The 24,384-nt window shown below is 46.0% G+C and overlaps 1 long non-coding RNA gene across 1 annotated transcript in view; it reads right to left on the bottom strand.

The window, feature by feature from the left end:
* Positions 1 to 18,249, bottom strand: part of LOC142301431 (uncharacterized) — a 41,003-nt gene extending 22,754 nt beyond the window's left edge. The window contains exon 1 of the long non-coding RNA XR_012752802.1: positions 18,182 to 18,249. This is a non-coding gene — a long non-coding RNA (uncharacterized LOC142301431). The remainder of the gene's footprint in view (positions 1 to 18,181) is intronic.
* Positions 18,250 to 24,384: the final 6,135 nt, after the last annotated feature.

Below are 24,384 nucleotides of genomic sequence, written 5' to 3'. Positions count from 1 at the left end.
GCACATCGTAGATAGCATTGCATATTGCAGTTTGATCAGAGAGGAAGTTGGATGAAGAAATTCACAGCTTAACAGGAATCTGAAAATAGGATCAACCCCTCTAAGCAGTCCATATGGGCATGGAATTCTTGGAACATTAAATACAATGACATATTGATGTCTCAAAACCAATGTTTTAACACAGTAAAGCAGAGCTGAACTGTCTCTCATTACTGTACAGACACATATGCAGTTGCAGTTCTCTCACCGTTCTGTCAGTTCTGCTGTACTCCCTTCCCTCCTCCTGGCTGCCTGAGATGGAAGCTGGAACAGTGCTAGCTGTAGTCAGACACAGCTCTGCAACAGTGCTGACAACAGAGGAGAGCTGTAGCTACAGAAGCTACAGATATGTTTGTAATGAATCGACAAGTATTAGCTCTGCAGTAGTATGTTAGCTATAATCACATGCAGGTCTGCAGTTAAATCAGGAAAACAGACTGTAAAGGCTGCTTTACATGCTGCGACATCCAGTCGCTTTAGTGATGCCGTTGCGTGTGACACCTATGAGCGATTTTGCATCGTCGCGAAACCGTGCAAAATCACTCATCGGTGACATGGGGGTCCATTCTCGAATATCGTTGCGGCTGCAGTAACGATGTAGTTCGTCGCTCCTGCAGCAGCACACATTGCTCCGTGTGACACCGCAGGAACGAGGAACATCTCCTTACCTGCATCCGCCCGCAATGCGGAAGGAAAGTGGTGGGCGGGATGTTCGTCCCGCTCATCTCCGCCACTCCGCTTCTATTGGGTGACGGTTCAGTGATGCTACTGTGACGTCGCTGTGACGCTGAACGAACCGCCCCCCTTAGAAAGGAGGCGGTTCGTTAGTCACAGCGACGTCGCTAGGCAGGTAAGTAGTGTAACGGGTCCGCGCGATGTTGTGCGCCACGGGCAGCGATTTGCCCGTGTCGCACAACCGGTGGGGGCGGGTACCCACGCTAGCGATATCGGTCACGAAAGCGGCCTTTAGTCATTATGTCTCACACTGGTAACTCCCTCTTAAAATTAAAATAAGCTGTGGAGGCAGATTCTCATGGAAATCTGTGTACGGCCAGAGATCTTAATAGCTCATTTACATATTAAGAAAAGCAAGCATATTTCTAGAATAAGACATCAGATTGCAGATGTCAAGGCGTCATTTAATTTAAATTTCTATGGCCTACATGCCCATATAGCTGGCTTAGGAAAGTTGCCTCCTGTGACAGATTCCCTTTAAGCATTTTAATATAGTGTTGGCTGAAAAAGTCATGTTTTGCGGTTTTAGTAATCATGAAATAAAGTATCTGTACATACAGTTGAAACCAGAAGTTTAAATAAACTATCTAAAAAGACACATACATAGTCTTTCTCACTATCTGACAAGAAATCAGAATAAACCTTTCCTGTTTTAGGTCAATTAGGAACGAAAATTCTGTATATTTGCAAACTGCCAGACTAATGAGAGAAAGAATGTTTTAAGTAGAGATGAGCGAACCGGTCGTGGTTCGGCTCGAGTTCGGTTCGTCGAACGGAGGTCTCCTTGGAGTTCAGTTCGTCAAACGTTCGACAAACCGAACTCGAACCGCATAGGAAACAATGGCAGGCAATCACAAACACATAAAAACACCTAGAAAACACCCTCAAAGGTGTCCAAAAGGTGACAAACAACTCACAACACAACACAAACACATGGGAAAGTGACAAGGACATATACTCATGCGAAAACAAAAGAGCAGGACAAGGAAAAAGAGGAGGAGACACAGATATATGAGTATATGCAAGGAAACGTCGATGCCATTACTGTGCAACTTGAGCCCTGCTCATTTTAGGCTTCCAATCTGGATAAATTGCCTGAGCTTGCCACGTACGCCTTGGGGATCTTGTCGTGTCCTGCAGCCAGCGTTCTCTCGGAACCTGTCTTCAGTGCTGCTGGGGGTCTGCTGGCAGATAAGCACACGTGTCTGTCCACTGACAATGTGGACATGGCTCTCAGAGGACTTTTCTTCCCCTGGGTTATCCAGGGGAGGTGAAAGGCACGCGTATTTTTGAGAGTGCTTCATGCCAAGCATCTTTTTCTTTTTCAAAAGGGGGGTCAACTGATGCCAGTCAAGTGGGGTGTGTGTGGCCCAATTAGTGGCAACAAGGGAGACTATGGTTGGAGTCCCCTCGCTGTGTTTGTAAAAGAACCAAGATGAACAAGTCATGGCTCTCAGAGGACTTTTCTTCCCCTGGGTCATCCAGGGGAGGTGAAAGACACGCGTATTTTTGAGAGTGCTTCATGCCAAGCATCTTTTTCTTTTTCAAAAGGGGGGTCAACTGATGCCAGTCAAGTGGGGTGTGTGTGGCCCAATTAGGGGAAACGAGGGAGACTGTGGTTGGAGTCCCCCCGCTGTGTTTGTAAAAGAACCAAGATGAACAAGTCATGGCTCTCAGAGGACTTTTCTTCCCCTGGGTCATCCAGGGGAGGTGAAAGGCACCCGTATTTTTGAGAGTGCTTCATGCCAAGCATCTTTTTCTTTTTCAAAAGGGGGGTCAACTGATGCCAGTCAAGTGGGGTGTGTGTGGCCCAATTAGTGGCAACAAGGGAGACTGTGGTTGGAGTCCCCTCGCTGTGTTTGTAAAAGAACCAAGATGAACAAGTCATGGCTCTCAGAGGACTTTTCTTCCCCTGGGTCATCCAGGGGAGGTGAAAGGCACGCGTATTTTTGAGAGTGCTTCATGCCAAGCATCTTTTTCTTTTTCAAAAGGGGGGTCAACTGATGCCAGTCAAGTGGGGTGTGTGTGGCCCAATTAATGGCAACAAGGGAGACTGTGGTTGGAGTCCCCTCGCTGTGTTTGTAAAAGAACCAAGATGAACAAGTCATGGCTCTCAGAGGACTTTTCTTCCCCTGGGTCATCCAGGGGAGGTGAAAGACACGCGTATTTTTGAGAGTGCTTCATGCCAAGCATCCTTTTCTTTTTCAAAAGGGGGGTCAACTGATGCCAGTCAAGTGGGGTGTGTGTGGCCCAATTAGTGGCAACAAGGGAGACTGTGGTTGGAGTCCCCTCGCTGTGTTTGTAAAAGAACCAAGATGAACAAGTCATGGCTCTCAGAGGACTTTTCTTCCCCTGGCTCATCCAGGGGAGGTGAAAGGCACGCGTATTTTTGAGAGTGCTTCATGCAAACCATCTTTTTCTTTTTCAAAAGGGGGGTCAACTGATGCCAGTCAAGTGGGGTGTGTGTGGCCCAATTAGTGGCAACAAGGGAGACTGTGGTTGGAGTCCCTTCGCTGTGTTTGTAAAAGAACCAAGATGAACAAGTCATGGCTCTCAGAGGACTTTTCTTCCCCTGGCTCATCCAGGGGAGGTGAAAGGCATGCGTATTTTTGAGAGTGCTTCATGCAAAGCATCTTTTTCATCATGAAAATGGGGTCAACTGATGCCAGTCAAGTGGGGTGTGTGTGACCCAATTAGTGGAAACGAGGGAGACTGTGGTTGGAGTCCCCTCGCTGTGTTTGTAAAAGAACCAAGATGAACAAGTCATGGCTCTCAGAGGACTTTTCTTCCCCTGGGTCATCCAGGGGAGGTGAAAGGCATGCGTATTTTTGAGAGTGCTTCATGCCAAGCATCTTTTTCTTTTTCAAAAGGGGGATCAACTGATGCCAGTCAAGTGGGGTGTGTGTGGCCCAATTAGTGGAAACGAGGGAGACTGTGGTTGGAGTCCCCTCGCTGTGTTTGTAAAAGAACCAAGATGAACAAGTTATGGCTCTCAGAGGACTTTTCTTCCCCTGGGTCATCCAGGGGAGGTGAAAGGCACGCGTATTTTTGAGAGTGCTTCATGCCAAGCATCTTTTTCTTTTTCAAAAGGGGGGGTCAACTGATGCCAGTCAAGTGGGGTGTGTGTGACCCAATTAGTGGAAACGAGGGAGACTGTGGTTGGAGTCCCCTCGCTGTGTTTTACATGATTTTCGAAGGGCATGACATGCCTAAGAGGTTGAGTTTCATCATCTGCAACTTGTTGGCAACAGAAAGGCTGCCTTTACACCCTTTTGAGACCAAGGATTTTCGAGACTTTATGCCCATTGCAGTGCCCCAAGAGCCGATGGCCAGTCGTCACTCCTTCTCCAAGAAAGGCGTGCCCGTGCTACCACAGCAGGTCGCACACAACCTCACCGATTCCTTGAGAAACTCTGTGTGTGACAGGGTGCATTTCACCACAGATACTTGGACCGGTAAGCATGGACAGGGGAGTTACAAGTTGCTGACTGGGCACTGGGTAACTATGGCGAGAGATGGAGAAGGGTTTGCTGTACAAGTCTTGCCGTCCCCACGACTTGTGTGTCAATCCTTCCTCTGTATGTACAAGTTCCTCCACTGCTTCTGCCTCCTCAACCTCGTGTGGGTCCTCCACCTTGGCCCAAACCCTGTGTGGTCAGACCACCCTTCCTTGTAACTGCGCCCAAGGAATCCCACACACCTCCTTACTATGCTAGCAGCACAGGTCAACAGCATGATGCGGTCAACTCTTTACTTAGAAATGTCTGGGAAATGTGAGTCACACCGCTGAGGAGTTGTGGACGGTAAGCTGTGGAGAGTGAGACCGAGTTTCATCAATGGTTGTCTCCACTCAACCAGCAGCAAGGGAAGGTCGGGTGCGACAATGATGCAAACCAGTCTGCGACCCTTCTTCAGGGCAATGTGACACACGTGCCTTGTATGGCTCACGTGTTGAACCTGGTTGTCCAGCAATTTTTAAAACACTATCCCGGCCTACATGGCCTTCTGCAGAGGGCACGGTGTAACGCCTGCCTGGATCGACACACTCAGATGGGCTGTAAAGGATAGGCTAGAGGCAAGCCACTCACCAAGCTGGACACCCAGAACCCTGAAACCCTTTAACCCCTATACAGTGATTTGGAATTACACAGGGCCCAAGTTGATCAATACCTGTGGAAGGCTGCAGTTCCAGAGAATAGTAGTCATGCAGGGTCAAAAACATTAATTGAGGAAGAGGAACAGAATGGGATGGCCAGGACTTAATCAGAAAACAAGCAGAGGTGAAATGCGGATCGGCCAACGAGGTACATAAACAGCAAGCAGGAAAAGTAGTCAGGTAATAAGCACACAAAATCATAAAACTGAACTGGGGGTAACAGTAACAAGAGGTTCATAGCTTTGTCTGTCAGTGGTCTGCAGACAGGAGGGGCCTAAAAAAGGGTGTGGTGTCTTCCCATTGGTTGTAGCTGAATGATGGTACTTCATCTGTGAGATACCCACCACCTACATTCAGCCTGTGGTTCTGTATCTGTCAAGGTAACGCAACCCAATGGGTGACCATAACCTGCGTCCACCTGCGCCGCTGGCATCGACTCCTTTCCCATCATCAGCACTATGCACGAAAGGAACACGTCACCTGGCGACCGGAGTACAAATTGATTGAGTGGACTATGTTGGTGACTTAACAGCCGTGCGCGGCAATGATGCAAACCTGTCTGCGGCCCTTCGGCAGGGCAAAATGACACACGTGCCTTGTATGTCTCACGTGTTGAATCTGATTCTCCAGCAATTTTTAAAATACCATCCCGGCCTACATGGCCTTGTGCAGCGGGCACGCTGCTATGTGCTCACTTTCATCCTTCGCACCCAGCAGCTTAGCAACTTTCATCGCTCCTGAAGTCTTAGGGTCTGGCGGTTAAACGCCGGAAATGCGATGTTCCGACACGCAGGAATTGGAATCTGCACATGTTGCAGCGTCTGTGGCAGCACCGCAGAGCCCTGCTGAAATACGGTCTGACGTATACCCTGGGCTAACTTGATCCAGAGGTGGTGCAGATCACGCTGCTGGAGTGGTGTCAGATCAAGGACCTATGCACCCTTCTACACAGTTTACAAATGTCGACGAAGATGTTTAGCAATGGCGATGCCATTCTCAGCGTGACAATTCTGGTCATCTACAAGATGGAGCACACTGTAAGCATTATTCGGAGTCAGGTGTTGGTCCAAGAGGAAGGGGAGGAAGTACAGGAGGAGTCATGTGCAGAAGGGATAATAAGATCTACAAGGTCCAGACGGTGAGCGGCACCTAGGCGGCAGTCATGGTGGGGGAGAGGGATTAACAAGGGCGCGTAGTATCAGCAAAAATTGTTGAGGAAGGTGCAGGAGCCCATGAAGAATGGAGAACGAACTGGCGATGGGCATGGAAGACTCAGCAGATGAGTGAGAGCTTGCTCACATTTCGGTTGTGCGAGGTTGGGGGGAGAGGGCAGAGGAAGGAGGCACGATTCTCACCTCTCTGCCACCAACACACCAAGGACTTGGTCCTCCTGGATGCACATGACACATGAGCGCCTTCTTGCTGCACTACCTACAACATGACCCTCGGATTGTACGAATTCGAAGTAATGCTAACTACTGGGTTGCCACACTGTTAGATCCCTGGTACAAGACAAAATTTGGCGAAATAATTCCTGCCATAGAAAGGGACGCACGTATACAGGAGTATCTGCAGAAGGTGGTACGGATTCTTAGATCTGCTTTTCCAGTAAACACCAGTGCTGCACAGAGTGAATCTCAACGCTTTGTCATGGATAGGAGGAAATGGTCTTTTACTTGTCCACATCTGAGGGACCGAGGGCTGGCTGCTGTGCTGACTGCTGAGATGGCATTGAGTATGGTGTCCCTGCAGAGTTGCACTTTTGGTCATATACCAAATGAGTTGAAAAAGGACAGATGCTGGTGGAAAGGGGAACAGTTGTGTTGGAAAGGGGAAAAAAGTTTTTGTCCGTGGGTTTGGTGGTTAAGCAAAAGTAACATTTGATGAAGAAACACCATCTGTTACGGTGGGACTGGCAGATTTGGATAAGGTGGTATATACTATGTTACCGCTATATAACGAAAATTAATAAGAAAAGAAAGAGAAAGGTATATATCCCCATCAGCAGTCAATGTCCACCGTGCTCCCAGATGGAAAAGGAGAGGTTGGCACCTGGAAGGTTAGGTGGAGGATATGTGTCGCCCTGGACAAGCCAGGGGCCACAGAGCACAACATCTACACACCCCACACTCCCTGCAAGCACATCAAGGTCAGACACAAAACCCTTGTTGCCTTCCTCCAGGGGCTGATGTCCACACCAGGGGGTGGAGCCAGGCGGTTGGTCTCTGCCCACCAAGGAGTTCACAGTCCTGGAGGAGGGAAACCAGGCAGTCTAGTTTTGGAGGAGGAAGTGGAAGGAGGGGAAGTAGAGAGATAGAGTTTGGAGAGGAAAAAGTTCGGTTTTGACAGTGAAAGTGGAAAGAGTAAAGTGACAGCTAAAGAGCCTGAAGTTGGTCCGGGTGTGTGGCCCGGACGGAGCAGCAAGGATGGCAGACGGTGGTGACCGTCTGCAGGAGTGGCCTATCGGAGTTTGCCGTAAGGACCGTGGACGGGCGGTGGCCCGGCGGTACCGGACCGGTACACAAGGAGAAGCCAGCACCATTGGCAGGGGCTTTTCGGACCCCGGCAAGGCTAGGAGTCGTCGTGAATTTGCCGAATCCGTTAGTGAAGGGGACCTCCGGGTTTCCAAACAGTCAAGTCCCGACAGAAGGCAACTGTCCAACTGTGAAGGGGAGACACCGCCACCGCCTAGGGCAACCGTTTCCCAGGGCCAGCGCCTGCGGGCAAAAGGGGCTCCTCCGGCCCACATCCAGGTCGGGGAGCGGGTTACCGGTGGAAACCCATCGGAATCAACATAGAACATAGGTGCAGGGAGAGACAGTCATCACTAACCTGCAGGGAACAACAACACCGCAGCCGTCCGAGGGACCCGTCCATCCAGCCGCTTGTTTTACCGTGAACTGTGTCATCATCATTGGGCTGAGTGAGTACCTCCGTGCCGTGCGGCACAGCGCTGCCCCTGCGACCCTGCACCTCACCAGGCCCCACAACCCGCCTGCCATCCACTCCTACCCCATTACCGGGCCCCGGGACAACCAACTCCCTACCCACGGAGGGGAGAAATAACAACAAAGCTGCTCCCTGTCACCGCTCCCGGGATCCCCGTCCAGAGCAGCGGTGGTGTCACCAAAATCACCACAACCGTGGGTGGCATCACGGACAACAATCAAAACCCCCACAATCAAATTCCCCTTTTCACTCACGGGCGAGGAGCGCCGCTCGAGTCCCCGGGATCCGGCCCACCTCTCGAGCCACCACCGAGCAGCAGCAGCCGCAGCAGCAGCGGCAGCCGGACCCGAGCAGTGGGAGAGCGCAGCGTCCCCTCCTCCGCCCGCGACAGATACAGATCTGTGTGGCTATGAAACTAATAGTTGCCTGAACCGAGTTAGACGCCACTGGGATCTGGAGACTGGGAGCCCTGTTAGCATCAAAGGGTCCACACGCCCACCCAGCCCAGGAACTCCCTGTTAACATCACAGGGGCCATTGAGTACGCTGACCGTGTGCATTGGGGCCACACCTGTGGACAGCAGGCGCATCAGCAGCAGCAGGCCTGTTAATGCCACTGGGCTGCACAAGCAGGACTTGTAGTACAGGAGCTGGTCTTAACCGTTTTGCGTTACCAACTGTGGTGGCGGCCTGCATCGACGCCCTATCCCTGCCTACCTCTGGCCTAAAGCCGCAATGGGTTCAACACATGGAGGTGTGCTCTTTCGTAGCATAATAGAAGACTGCGCACCTCCTTGTTGGCTCCAGCCCGTTTTATAACCTGGGTCCGCCTCAAACCAGGGTGGACCACAATGCACCTCCTGAAGACAAAAGCAGAGTGACACGTCATGAGTGGCATAACTAGCGTCCTATTTGGAACCGCAACTTCAATAATGACCTCATGGCTGCCACGACACAAACACCTCACCAGTCATCGTCTGACCATCAATAATGAGGTGACAAGTCATAGGGGCGAGCCTCTGCAAGCCATTTGGGAGTGGCCTGGCCACATCGTCAGGACACCTGATGCCCTGTGGTCTATATGGGCCCCCCACATCAGGGGCAGTGCCAAAGAATTCATTACCGAACCTAGTCTCTGATGCAGTAAGTGCCTGAGCATGCTCAGTAGCATGAAATACAGTCTCCAAAAAAAGACTATCAGCTTTAGCATGGTGTCTAGGCACAACACAGGACTTAGACCCGGCACGGAGTGCAAGTACCTGTGCAAAGAGGCTTTTCGCACTAAGTGTGGGAGCATGCGCTGTATCCCGAAATGAAGACTTAGCCTCAGGAATGGCACAGTCAGGCTGAGCATACTCACTAGGCGAAACACTGTAGTTAGGCTGCGGCTGGGGTAAATCGGCACACGCATGTGCACTAGCTGCCTCTCCACACTTAGACGTGGAGGAGAAATTGCTCTTCGGGTGTGGACTTGGAGATGCTGTCTATGAACAGAAGGAAAAGATAAAGGAAGCCTCACTTTCTATCCCTCCGAATGATCAAATGCAGCAAGGAATTCCCTGAGTTTGCTATAAAATTAGCGTAGCAAAATGTGCATGAGGGTGTCATGCAGAGGTGCTGCAAATAGATTTGCACCAGTGGGACACTAATGGAAGTCCAACAGCCAGTTCTTGTATGCCACTAAATGGCAGCATTTTTTGCTATCATTATAGCTTATTAAAAACAGAGCAGGAGGGTGTCCTGCACATTTGCTAGAAATAGCTTGGCACCAGTGGGACAATAATGAAATACAACAGCCAGTTCTTGTATGCCACTAAATGGCAGCATTTTTTGCTATCATTATAGCTTATTAAAAACAGAGCAGGAGGGTGTCCTGCACATGTGCTAGAAATAGCTTGGCACCAGTGGGACAATAATGAAATACAACAGCCAGTTCTTGTATGCCACTAAATGGCAGTATTTTTTGCTATCATTATAGCTTATTAAAAACAGAGCAGGAGGGTGTCCTGCACATGTGCTAGAAATAGCTTGGCACCAGTGGGGCACTAATGGAATACAACAGCCAGTTCTTGTATGCCACTAAATGGCAGCATTTTTTGCTATCATTATAGCTTATTAAAAACAGAGCAGGAGGGTGTCCTGCACAGGTGCTAGAAATAGCTTGGCACCAGTGGGACAATAATGAAATACAACAGCCAGTTCTTGTATGCCACTAAATGGCAGCATTTTTTGCTATCATTATAGCTTATTAAAAACAGAGCAGGAGGGTGTCCTGCACATGTGCTAGAAATAGCTTGGCACCAGTGGGACAATAATGAAATACAACAGCCAGTTCTTGTATGCCACTAAATGGCAGCATTTTTTGCTATCATTATAGCTTATTAAAAACAGAGCAGGAGGGTGTCCTGCACATGTGCTAGAAATAGCTTGGCACCAGTGGGACAATAATGAAATACAACAGCCAGTTCTTGTATGCCACTAAATGGCAGCATTTTTTGCTATCATCATAGCTTATTAAAAACAGAGCAGGAGGGTGTCCTGCACAGGTGCTAGAAATAGCTTGGCACCAGTGGGACAAAAATGAAATACAACAGCCAGTTCTTGTATGCCACTAAATGGCAGCATTTTTTGCTATCATTATAGCTTATTAAAAACAGAGCAGGAGGGTGTCCTGCACATTTGCTAGAAATAGCTTGGCACCAGTGGGACAATAATGAAATACAACAGCCAGTTCTTGTATGCCACTAAATGGCAGCATTTTTTGCTATCATTATAGCTTATTAAAAACAGAGCAGGAGGGTGTCCTGCACATATGCTAGAAATAGCTTGGCACCAGTGGGACAATAATGAAATACAACAGCCAGTTCTTGTATGCCACTAAATGGCAGCATTTTTTGCTATCATTATAGCTTATTAAAAACAGAGCAGGAGGGTGTCCTGCACATTTGCTAGAAATAGCTTGGCACCAGTGGGACAATAATGAAATACAACAGCCAGTTCTTGTATGCCACTAAATGGCAGCATTTTTTGCTATCATTATAGCTTATTAAAAACAGAGCAAGAGGGTGTCCTGCACAGGTGCTAGAAATAGCTTGGCACCAGTGGGACAATAATGAAATACAACAGCTAGTTCTTGTATGCCACTAAATGGCAGCATTTTTTGCTATCATTATAGCTTATTAAAAACAGAGCAGGAGGGTGTCCTGCAAAGGTGCTAGAAATAGCTTGGCACCAGTGGGACAATAATGAAATACAACAGCCAGTTCTTGTATGCCACTAAATGGCAGCATTTTTTTGCTATCATTATAGCTTATTAAAAACAGAGCAGGAGGGTGTCCTGCATAGGTGCTAGAAATAGCTTGGCACCAGTGGGACAATAATGAAATACAACAGCCAGTTCTTGTATGCCACTAAATGGCAGCATTTTTTGCTATCATTATAGATTATTAAAAACAGAGCAGGAGGGTGTCATGCAGAGGTGCTGCACATAGATTTGTACCAGTGGGGCACTAATGGAGTACAACAGCCACTTCTTGTATGCCACTAAGTTTACTCAATTTTTGGTATTATAATGTCTTAGTAACAATGAGTTTGAGTGTGCAATGCAGGCAGACGTGCTGCAAATATCTTTGCACTAGTGGGACAATACAGAAGTCCAACAGCCACTTTTAGGATGCCACTAAGTTCACTCAGTGTTTGCTAGTATAATGACTTAGTAACAATGAGTTTGAGTGTGCAATGCAGGTAGACGTGCTGCAAATATCTTTGCACTAGTGGGACAATACAGAAGTCCAACAGCCACGTTTAGGATGCCACTAAGTTCACTCAGTGTTTGCTAGTATAATGGCTTAGTAACAATGAGTTTGAGTGTGCAATGCAGGCAGACGTGCTGCAAATATCTTTGCACTAGTGGAACAATACAGAAGTCCAACCGCCACTTTTATGATGCCACTAAGTTCACTCAGTGTTTGCTAGTATAATGGCTTAGTAACAATGAGTTTGAGTGTGCAATGCAGGCAGACGTGCTGCAAATATCTTTGCACTAGTGGAACAATACAGAAGTCCAACCGCCACTTTTATGATGCCACTAAGTTCACTCAGTGTTTGCTAGTATAATGGCTTAGTAACAATGAGTTTGAGTGTGCAATGCAGGCAGACGTGCTGCAAATATCTTTGCACTAATGGGACAATACAGAAGTCCAACAGCCACGTTTAGGATGCCACTAAGTTCACTCAGTGTTTGCTTGTATAATGGCTTTGTAACAATGAGTTTGAGTGTGCAAAGGGCAGGAGGGTACAGTGGCAGCGTTGTGGGTCTCTGGGTAGAGGAAAGGAAGCCTGCCTTTCTATCCCTCCTAATGGGAAAATGCAGCGAGGAAATCCCTGACCTTAGCTACACAGACGCTGTCATCTTGTGTAGCTGTTAAACTCTGTTTTCACGGACCTGTCACCTGTGGCTCTGACCCTGCCGGTATTAGCCCTTAAAAGGACTGATAGAAAGTGCTATCCCTATTCTGTACAGCGCTGTGTATAGAGCGTACACAGCAGTATCGGAGATAGGCGCTGCGCCAGCGGTGACTAACACCAAGGACGCAGAAGGCAGATAATGGCGTGCTGGAGGAAAATGTCCTTTTTTATAATGCAGGGACATGTGACATGGACATCCAATCACACATGCCGTTGCTTCTCTGGCTAAAAGTCCACTTAGCTGTGTGTGTGTCTGGGATTGACTGACATGCTGGCCCGCCCCACTACACGCGCGCGCTTAGGGAAGGAAGACAAGGAAAAGAAAAAATGGCGATCACCATTATACAAACAGCAGTGATCTGAATGCGCTGTTCCCGCACACTATACACTGAAATTTCATAATAGTGTGAGTCACAGAGTGACTTACACTATTACAGCGGAAAGCCAGCTAGTAATTAGCTGGTCTTTTTGCTGCTAGAACCGTTCTCGAACGTATCTAGAACTATCGAGCTTTAGCAAAAAGCTCGAGTTCTAGTTCTAACTAGAACAGCCCCCAAAATCACTCGAGCCGCGAACTGGAGAACCTCGAACCGCGAACCGTGCTCAACTCTAGTTTTAAGGCATTTTTATTACTTTCTGCAAAATCAAAAGTTTACATACATTTCATTAGTATTTCGTACCATTGCCCTTAAAGTGTATGACTTGGATCAAACATTTTGGATATTCTTCCACAAGCTTCTCACACCAGTTCTATCAGGAGGAATGGGCCTAAATTTCTACCAACTATTGTGACTGAGCCATGAGCTTGCTCACACCTTCCTTTTCAATTTTGCCCATAAATTTTCAATAAGATTGAGATCAGGGCTTTGTGATGGCCAATCCAAAACATTGACTTTGTTATCCTTAAGCCACTTTATAATCAGTTTGGCAGTATGCTTCTGGTCATTGTCCATTTGGGAAACGCATTTCCACCCAAGCTTTAAGTTCCTGGCTGATTTCTTGAGATGTTGCTTCAGTATTGCCACATAATCTTCTTTCTTCATGATGCCAATATTTTATGAAGTGCACCAGTCCCTCCTGCAGCAAAACAACCTCACAACATGATGCTGCCACTCCTGTGTTTCAGAGTTGGGATGGTGTTCTTAAGCTTCAAAGCTTCTCCCTTTTTTCTCCAAACGTAACGATGCTTATTATGGCCAAACAGTTCAATTTTAGTTTCGTCAGACCACAGGACATGTCTCCAAGAATTAAGGTCTTTTTTCCTGTGTGCATTTGCAAACATTAATTTGGCTTTTTTATATTTCTTTTGGAGTAATGACGTCTTCCTGACAGAGTGGCCTTTCAGCTGATATAGTACTCATTTCACTGTGGATAATGACACAACTTATCAGCTTCCATCAGCATCTTCTCAAGGTCTTATGCTTTTATTCTTGGGTTGATATGCAAATGTCTGACCAAAGCACGTTGATCTCTGGTACACAGAACCTGTCTCCTTCCTGAGCGGTATGATGGCTGGACATTCCCATCTTGTTTGTACTTCTGTATAATTGTTTGTACAGATGAACAAGGCACCTTTAGGTATCTGGAAATTGCAACCAAGGATGAAATCACTTGTTCAAGTCTACAATTCTCTTCTTGGCAGATTTCTTTTGACTTTCCCATGATGCTACACAAAAAAGCAGTGTGTTTCAGGTGTGCATTAAAATACATCCACAGATGTGCCTCTAATTAACTAAGATGTTGCCAATAAACCTATCAGAAGCTTCCACATGACATCATCATATGGGCTGTCCCATATTGTTTAAAGGAGGGAAAAAGAAATCGGGTTTATGCATCTTCATTTCGGCTGATGCGCAGCATTAACCCCCTATCCTCTCCATTTTGTATGCACATCAACGTGGGGCTGCAGCAGACGCCATTATCTTATGCGTATTAGTGGTTGTGACTGTCACAACCATTTCAGGTGAGTGTATTTTTCCCAATTTACCTCACTGATCTGTTGGTATTACACTATCAGCGCTCCTTATTTTTAGATTTACACGTCTGTGCAAGAATACTTAGTTCTCCGGCTTTTTTGAGGCGACTAGGTCATTGTAGGCACGCCCCACGGCTACTTCTATTTGTATGTGTCGCGGGCGGAGGGGACGCGCTCGCCACGCTTGGGTCCGGGGCTTCTGCTGCTGCTGCTCGGTGACTCGAGCGGTGGACCAGACCCGGGGACTCAAGCAGCGCTCCTCACCTGTGAGTGAAAAGGGGTAGTTTGTTTAGGGAGATTGTTCGTGACGCCACCCACGGGACGTGGTGATGATGGCACCACCGCTGCTGATAACGGGGATCCCGGGAGAGATGGTAGGGTGCAGCTGAGATGTCCCCTCCGTGGGTAGGGGGTTGGTGATCCCGGGGCCTGGTGGTAGTAACGGGGAGGCCGGATGGCTAGGGTGCAGGGGCAGCACGGTGCCGGATGGCTCTGGTGTACTCACTCAGATAGACAATGACAGAGTCTCTGGTAAACCAAACGGCTGGATGGACGGGTCCCGCAGCCGGCTGCAGTGTTGTTGTTGTGCTCTCCCCGGATGGCTGATGGTGGCTGTCTTTCCCTGCACGTTTTAGTAAGTTATTGACTCCTGTAGTTGCCCACCGGTAGTCCGCTCCCCGGCGTATAGGTGCCGTAGGAGCCCGTGTTGCCCGCAGGCGCTGGCCCTTGGATCTCTAGCCTGTGGTGGTGGCTGTATATCCTCTCTGGGTGAACGGTTGCCTTCAATCGGGACTTGGTAGTTGGGAAACCCCTGGGGTTCCTGTCACATTCGGATTTGACTATTGATGGCGACTCCAAGCCTGGTCGGGGTTCGATGGCCCTGCCTGTGTGCTTAGCTTCACTCCGTTCCCCGGTCCGGTACCGGCGGGCCGTCACCCGACCCCGGTCCTTACGGCTCTGCGGAGTTCCACTGACTCCTGCAGATGGCCACCACCGTCTGCCAATCTTGCTGTTAGTGTCTGGGCTCCAACCCAGACACCCAAGTGTTCACTCCTCTCACTTCCACCTCCAAACTCTAACTGACACTTTTCCCGCCTCCAGGCCTGTGAACTCCTCGGTGGATGGGGCCAACCGCCTGGCTCCGCCCCACCTGGTGTGGACATCAGACCCTGGAGGGAAGGAACAAGGGTTTTGTGTTTGGCTGATGTATCTGCCTAGGGTGGGTGTGTGTGTGTTGGTATGTTTGTGACTACCTGGCTAGTCCAGGGCGTCACATATGTCAGTATTACGTCTGCAGTCCGTTAAGGTTCCAGCCACTCTGGTTACTTTTTGGGTTTCCGCATTTTTGTCCTTTTTCTGATCCTCCTCAGTCACTGAAGCATAACAATTCTCTCTCTCATTATTCGGGCATTTGGCAAATATAAATAATTTTGGTAATCCTAATTGATCTAAAACGGTAAAGATTTATTCTGATTTCATGTCAGATACTTAGAAAAACATGCATATGTGTCTTTTTAGATAGTGTTTCTAAACTATGTAAACGTCTGGTTTCAACTGTATGTATTAATAGCTGTATGCGGGTGAATGTACTTACAAACAGCTTTTTCAGTAACCTGCCTCCTTTGTTTGAAATCTATTGAAAAAGAAGAGGCAGGTTACTGAGAAAGCAGTTACCTGTCACTCAAAGACCAGATGCAGGCAGAGGAGCTGAAGAATATTAGACAGGGAGGAGAAATCCCAGTGTATTGTCCAGCCCCTGTGCATTAAGATCTAATTAACAGAAAACTTCAAATGGTGATTAAAGAAAAACCACAAAGTGATTTCTTCACCAAAGGTATCAATTTAATCAGTATTTTAGCACCATTACACCAATGTCTTTAACATTACAAAGTCATGCTGACAGGCTCACTTTAAATTAATAAATTAATAGAAATCTTTAAAAATGGAAAAAAATAAACTTAGCACACTACCTCTACTTGACAGGGATGTCACCACAAGAGATGGAGGACCATGAAACAAAGATTTTTTTTCATAGGGGAGAATTCTCTCATAGGTTGTCTTTCACCAGACAACTGACAAAAGAACAATCCCTTCTGTTTTCCCACATCAATGGTGATATTATAGTGCGACCAGGCTAAAAGAAGAAGGTAAGAAATAGTATATGGTGTCTAAAGCCTTGTTGTATTTGTAATTGTATGTAAATGTTTTTAGTAATTTTTCTTGATAATTTACTCCATAGCCTGCCCAATAAAACTTAAAAAATACCTTACTTCTTTTTTTGGCTTTCTAAATATTAACATCCCAGTTGTAAGAGTCTACACTAAGGTCTATTTTCAGTATGAAAATAAAATAATTGGTAAAATAAAAATGTGTGCCTGTACAACTGCCCAGTGTAGTATTTAATGTAATGTGAGTGTGATCATATATACCCACCTTCAGCTGCTCTCTATCATCCAGCAACGTTCTTCTCTGCTTCTCATTGACATCACTGTTCTTCAGACAGCGGGACCTAGAAGTCTTTTTCACAATGAAAGCTCACTGAGCGTGAGAACGAAGCTAAATAGGCTTTCATTGAAAAACTAACTTCAAGTTCATGCATAGCACATAGGAACGAGGCTCAAAAGGTTATCTGTCATGCTCGGACTTGGGGAAGGTCCGGCACAAGGCAAGACACACAAAAAATTAGGTGTTCACCACAACAAACAAGGGGTACATTGAGGACATTTTAACAATGGTGGGCCCTGGTGCTAGGGAGGGGGATGATGGAACACCACCTGCACTCACTTGCAGCTGCACCCTGCACTCGTAGCAAGCCCTATACAGGTACTGCACCTGTCGCTGAGCAGGATACCTGAAACCCTAGTAATCCCTGCAATAACCCTAGCTAGTGAGCTGGCATGTGAGGACCGCTAGTCCTACTGCTGCACTAAAACAACAAGAAGGGAAGGTATAACATACATGGGAATTAACAAAGGATAAGGACCAACTGCATGGCTGCAGTCAGACACCAAGACTGCAGTCTACATCGCTTATAACAACAAAGGGCTCAGGAGCTCCTTTCATCTCCAGGGGTAGCTTCCGAATGTATCAGAATAATGGGCACTCTCTACTGGGAGATGTCACCACATATAGGGGAAGGGAGTGGTAACCAACTGAAAGCACCTGAGGCCAGGAATCAAAAGCTGCTGGAAAGCAAAGCTGATATTAAAGGCCCCGTCACACACAGAGATAAATCTTTGGCAGATCTCTGGTTGCAGTAAAATCATGGACATATTGTTCCATTTCTACACAGCCACAAACCTGGCACTGATTGTCCACAATTTCACTGCAACCACAGATCTGCCACAGATTTATCTCTGTGTCGACAGGGCCTTTACCCTCAAAGGCCCAAAAGAAAGGAAAATAAGTTTAATATGAGGAGTCTCAGATGCCAATGTGAGACTTTGGCCCAGATCCTATCACAAGTCTCTAAATGCTGAGAGACGGCCGTGAACACTATCTTTGTAAAATTTACTTTAGGTTCATGCATAGTGCATAGAAGGAACTGGCTCAGAATTGTAGTGACGTCACAGAGAACCAGAGAAGAACGGCACTGGATACCGGAGACAGTGGAGGTAGGTGAGCATATTTTTATACTCACACTACCAAAAAGTTAATGGGAATGTTCGTTAATAAAGAAACACAGCTGGTGGATGATCATCTCTGTTCTTGATTTCAGTAAGTTTTCTTTTACATTAGATCTGCTTAATATATTGAAACACTTTTTCCACTTGACTCCGTCCTATCTGTCTCAACAGACTCATTCCAGAACAAATGCCCAATTGCAAACACATGCTTGGAACTGTGACTTTTTTCACTTACTTGGTCTCACTTTCTTTTTTCATCTCTTGCTCAGGTCCCCAGGAGACTGTACTGAGCTCAGATCATTCCATTGCTTAATTCACACTTCCTGTTACTTACTTTTGCACCCATCTAAACTGTGATAGAAACAGATGGATTTCACAGTGTTTTCAAAACTGCAAAACAACACGACATGTCCAGCTAGAACAGGCTTTTTATTATGGGAAAAATATTATTATTGCACATAATCTATTTTATCACTTGGTAAATATACAGCACCTGGCAAAAGTCTGGAGCGAAAACATTCGCTCATAGTAAAGTCCCTGTTTTACACAATCAATGAACTATGCAGACTTATAATATAAATTACTATGCCAACTGCAGGACATAAAGGCAGCTCTTGTCTCGCTTTTCCTTAAGTCAACTTTACATTAAAGAGTGAGCGATGCCACAGATGTGAATTATCCTTCAAGTTTCCTCCAAAACATACAAACTCACATATAGATTTAGAAAATCTTAGATTGCTAGGAAATAAGACCCAACATAAAGAAATGACACACTGCCTATGAAGCAACTTAATAAAGTGGGTGCAGCTTCCTGTTGGAATTTTCTTTCGGAAGGAACTGAAAACAGCTTGACTTCAGAGACTGTATATAGAAGCGGTACTGGGTGTCCATGAGTTATTAAATTAAAGGTGCTACACTCCTGATCAAAGGGACGGCCTGTGATGAATTACTATACTGTGAATTCTTCAGTGTTCGCTCTTCAGCATTCTCGCATATAAATTTTAATCTTTCTGGACTGATCATGAAATCATTACTGTAATGCCGGACCTAGTTTTCTGCAGCTTTACAGATTAATTTATTTGCTCACAGGAGCTTTATGGGATTTTGAAATTTAGCGAATAAGAAAAGTAGAATGGAAATTCCAGCTTCATCATCACACCTGACACTTATGTCACTGTGTTTCGCTGGCTTAAAGGGGTTTTCCCACCAACAAATATAATTTTAAAGTTGACTTTAATCAATAGATCTTGGAATAATAATATTTTCTAGAATGAGATGCGTTTTAAAAAAAAATGTTCCCGTGTGAAATAATCTTAAAAATGTGTCCCTGCTGTGTACTGTGTAATGGCCGTATCTGACTGTACAGGGACATGGTCTGATCATACCACATCTCCTTTGTAGGAGAGGTAGGGGTTAAAAAACAGAAATCAACTATGCTTCTCTTATCAGGTTGTGTGCTAGTGGTAACTTAAACTAAAGGCTTTATTACCAAGTGATTATCAGTGCTGGATTACAATGTCATGTGCACATCAGTCCAGCATGCACTCTTCTCTGATTGACACTTCACTGTATATGTACAATCTCTATAGAGGGAGCCTGGTGTGGGCAGGACAGTTCATGGAGCTCTGCTGCTTTGTTAAATCTAGAAGCTGATTGATTGTGTCAGAACAGCTGCCCCCAGTAATCTAAGTGATACATTGTTGGACTCATGATATCTACAGCTCATTGAGCTCTGCTACTTTGTTACATCGAGAACGTGATGTAGCTGTGGAATAAAAGCGCAAATAGGGTCTTACCAACTATGGGGGATTAGGTCTAGTGCTAAAAACGCACTCACCTGATGGGGGTCGTGCTGGTCACAACTCCTTTCTGCACAAGTAACAGTGGTGGTCAGCAGTGTCCCCGAAGGTTAATAGTATCATAAGCGAGGAGAGGAATACGGGTGTAAGCCGCGCTAAAACCATAGAGTCCAGAAGATTTAAATAAATCCCTTTATTTTCATAAGTCTACGCATTTCAGAGATATATCCAGACCATCTTCTTCTTCAAGACAAAAGGAATCATACCTGGACTCTGTAGTTTTAGCGCGGCTTACACCCGTATTCCTCTCCTCGCTTATGATACTTTGTTGCATCGAAAAGCTTTGTTTGTGTCAGAACAGCTGCCCCCACTAATCTAAGTGATACATCGTTGGACTCAGGATCTCTTTGCCTATATCATGCTGCTCTCGGATCAGGTAGCAAAAACCTGCCGACAGATTCCTTTTTAAGGTAGTGTTACTACAGGATATTACAGATCAATCAACTCACAGTAACACTGACTATACGACAGTTGTACAGGTACATCACCTCCCTATATAACTTGAATCTGTGGATTATTTTTCACAGACCCAGACTATCACTCCCTTTTTCAATGTGATCCAGCACTGCACTAGTTCACACACAATCAGATTAGACTGACCATTTTCTATCCCTATGTGGAATGAGCTGTGCACTCTGACCTATTATCCCTGCTTTGTAAAATATTGGTTGGCCCTCATCTTTTACCTTTATTGTGGCTTTGATATTGCCCCCTGATTGCCAATCTTCAGTAGTGTGTGAAATTACGTTAGCCATTTATTTTCTTTTTTTGCAATTTGATTTGATTTGAACTTTTTTACAAAGTTGATTTGATTTGAACTTTTTTGCAAAGTTGATTTGCAGCGGATTGATCCTTTTATCTCTAGTTAATCCCAACAATTAAAGTTATCACTGGGATAAGTAAAGGTCCAGTCACACTAAACAACTTACCAGCGATCCCAACAACGATAGGGATCGCTGGTAAGTTGCTAGGAGGTTGCTGGTGAGATGTCACACTGCGACGCTCCAGCGATCCCACCAGCAACCTGACCTGGCAGGGATCGCTGGAGCGTGGCTACACGAGTTGCTGGTGAGCTCACCAGCAACCAGTGACCAGCCCCCAGCGCCTTGTGGAAGATGCTGCGCTTGGTAACTAAGGTAAATATCGGGTAACCAACCCGATATTTACCTTGGTTACCAGCTCACGCAGCTACACGTGCAGGGAGCAGCGCACACTGAGCGCTGGCTCCCTGCTCTCCTAGTACAGCACACATCGGGTTAATTACCCGATGTGTGCTGCAGCTAAATGTGCACAGAGCAGGGAGCTGCGCACAATGCTTAGCGCTGGCTCCTTGCTCTCCTAGCTACAGCACACATGGGGTTAATTACCCGATGTGTGCTGCAGCTAAATGTGCACAGAGCAGGGAGTAGTGCACAATGCTTAGTGCTGGCTCCCTGCTCTCCTAGTTACAGCACACATGGGGTTAATTACCCGATGTGTGCTGCAGCTAAATGTGCACAGAGCAGGGAGCAGCGCACAATGCTTAGCGCTGGCTCCTTGCTCTCCTAGTTACAGCACACATAGGGTTAATTAACCCGATGTGTCCTGCAGCTACATGTGCACAGAGCAGGAGCCGGCACTGACAGTGAGAGCTGCGGAGGCTGGTAACAAAGGTAAATATCGGGTAACCAAGGACAGGGCTTCTTGGTTACCTGATGTTTACATTGGTTACCAGCCTCCGCAGAAGCCGGCTCCTGCTGTCTGCACATTTAGTTGTTGCTGTCTTGCTGTCACACACAGCGATGTGCGCTTCACAGCAGGACAGCAACAACTAAAAAATGGCCCAGGACATTCAGCAACAACCAACGACCTCACAGCAGGGGCCAGGTTGTTGCTGGATGTCACACACAGCAACATCGCTAGCAACGTCACAAAAGTTGTTTGTTAGCAGCGATGTTGCTAGCGATGTTGCTTAGTGTGACGGGGCCTTAAGTCCGAGCAGTTGGACCCCCCCATTTCCGAGAACATGACTCTCAAATGCCCCATCAGAGTTCATTGGTGGCTGCTCATGCGTGCTACTGCTCCATTTATTCTCTACTCAACTCTACGGTACTGCTAGAGATATTCAAGTACAGCACCTGGCTCTTTCTGGCAGTCCCATAGAAAATGGGGTACTTTTCAAGTCTTGATGTTGGTATGGGTGGGGACCCAGCAGTCAGACCACACTGATAAAAATGTCCCCTAACCGGTGGATAGGGGACAACTTAAAATAGACCTTTAAGTTACATTCCCATGATGAGTATTTAGTGAGTTTTAATGTCACAGTTTTTTTGCAGTATTTCTGCAGTTATTAGATACATTTTGTTTTAAATTGTATTTTTTTTCCTTGTGTCTTTGAATGTATAATTATGTTATGTTATTATATATATTATGGAGCTTTTGACCCTGCAGTTTGTGTCTCGTTTTGGTGTGTCTTATTTTACATTAAGCTGCTTTGTGCTTTGTTTTTGATAATTCCTGGTACTTGGCTTCGACAAAGCTTGATTGATACAGTCATATATGGATTTTATGCATTTTTTTTGTGTGTTTGGTGTTTTCTAACCTATGGATTTTCCGCATCCAAAGCTATTCTATGGGAAAAGTCTGCACACAACAGTCTGCATAACCGCAACAGAGATTGACGTGTTGTGGATTTGAAACACGGACCGCAAGTGAGTTTACGCATAGTGGGATGAGATTTCTATCAATCCCATCCATTTTGCTGGGACTGTAAGACATTGTGTTTACTGTACAATGAAAATACGCAGCATCAGAAACTCACCAAAAACTCATTGTGGGATCTTAAGGGGACTTTACACGCAGCGATTTCGCTGGTGAAAGCCCCGCCCCCGTTGTTTGTGCATCACGGGCAAATCACTGCCCGTGGCGCACAAAATCGTTAGGAGCTTGCCTGCCTAGTGATGTTGCTCTGGCTGGCGAACCGCCTCCTTTCTAAAGGGGGCGGTTTGTGCGGCGTCACAGCGGCCGTAACATCCCGCCCACCTCCTTCCTTCCTCATTGCCGGCGGCCGCAGGTAAGCTGTGGTTCATCGTTCCCGAGGTGTCACACGTAGCGATGTGTACTGCCTCGGGAACGACGAACAACCTGCGTCCTCAACAATCAACGATTTTATGAAAATGAACAACGTGTCAACGATTAACGATAAGGTGAGTATTTTTGATCGTTAACGGCCATTCGTTGGTGTCACACGCAACAACGTCGCTAATGATGAATCCGTAACTCCGGTGATATATCGTTAGATACGTCGTTGCGTGTAACGGGGCCTTAAGCCTCAAGGTAAGGTAAATTTATTGGAGAGTTTGCGAAAACATTTTAAACATTGCTTGAAAACTCCTAAAATATCTATTTCGATCTTCAACAGTAGCTCCAAGCTGTTTATTCCAGGTATTTGCTGTATACATGAGACCAAAAGTAAGACAAAGCCGTGAGCGCATAGTCCACATGCCAGCACATGGAGTCATTGTGCCTCTAGGCGCTTCATGTACGCCCATATGATGATCTGTACATCACGGATCTGTACCATGGTTGTGTGCACGAGGCCATGTTTCTGAAAGCCGTCACTTATGTATGTACTGTACATATGTTTCACATGAAGTCATGATGTTGCCTCTGAATGTAGCAGTAAGGAATTCTTCCAAATAAACCTGATGTGCTTGACAGAGCAGCATGAGAACATTACTTCAGGGCTCTAAAACTTTGTGGTCATTTAGTTACAAAGATACCTGACATTGTGCAATCTTTTCTTGTTTTTGTTTCCATTTGGTCTTTTAAATGAATGATTTCCTAGAATGGAGACCAATTAAACATTTAACATTGTTTATTATTGATTTTAGCAATTCTTCTTTTCCCTGTAATTGTAGTAAGCAGATGGGCAACGCAGCTAATTATCTGAACCATGTATTCTTATTCTTAATTGCTTCATAATTGTGAACTATAGGAACATTCATTAAGAATAGGAATTTGATGTTCCACCACGTCTATCAAGCATATATTTACAGCATAGCATTTTTGCTACCATTCTATTGCAGATCCTACATTGATGACGCCTTGGGCACAAGTCAAGAATACGAATCATAGAGCCTGTATCTGAGTGCATAGAGACAACGCAGGCCCCTAGTAATGCTCCGTAATGTGCTGCTATACAGGCTTTGTTGAGTCGCTTAAGAATTAAGCTTTGCTCCCCTAGAAGCATTGTTCCATCCATACTAAATGCAAAGGAGCATGCCACTATTTTTCTGCTCTTCTAGAATTGTCCAGACCCAGACAAAAAAAAATAAAAAAAATCTAATTATATATGGAGGTACAGTAGATGATTTATACAGTTGAATAAGTTCATAAGTACAGCCTTGTACAGCTTTGAGGCCGTAATAAAACATTGTGCATGAGGCATTGCATTCCATTGTTTTATCTGTTTCCAAGGGAATCCATCACCCTTATGAGTTTTTCTAGGCATACATGTGGCATGAAGGTAAAATTAGCCATACCTATATGTCTCCTGGATGAAAGGTTCATTTGGCAAAAATCATCTTTGATATCTTCT

Source organism: Anomaloglossus baeobatrachus, chromosome 4, assembly GCF_048569485.1.
Source record: "Anomaloglossus baeobatrachus isolate aAnoBae1 chromosome 4, aAnoBae1.hap1, whole genome shotgun sequence".
NCBI classification, from domain to species: Eukaryota; Metazoa; Chordata; class Amphibia; order Anura; family Aromobatidae; genus Anomaloglossus; species Anomaloglossus baeobatrachus.
The sequence above is the reverse complement of the archived record's forward strand: the minus strand, read 5'-3'. Positions and strand labels throughout refer to the sequence as shown.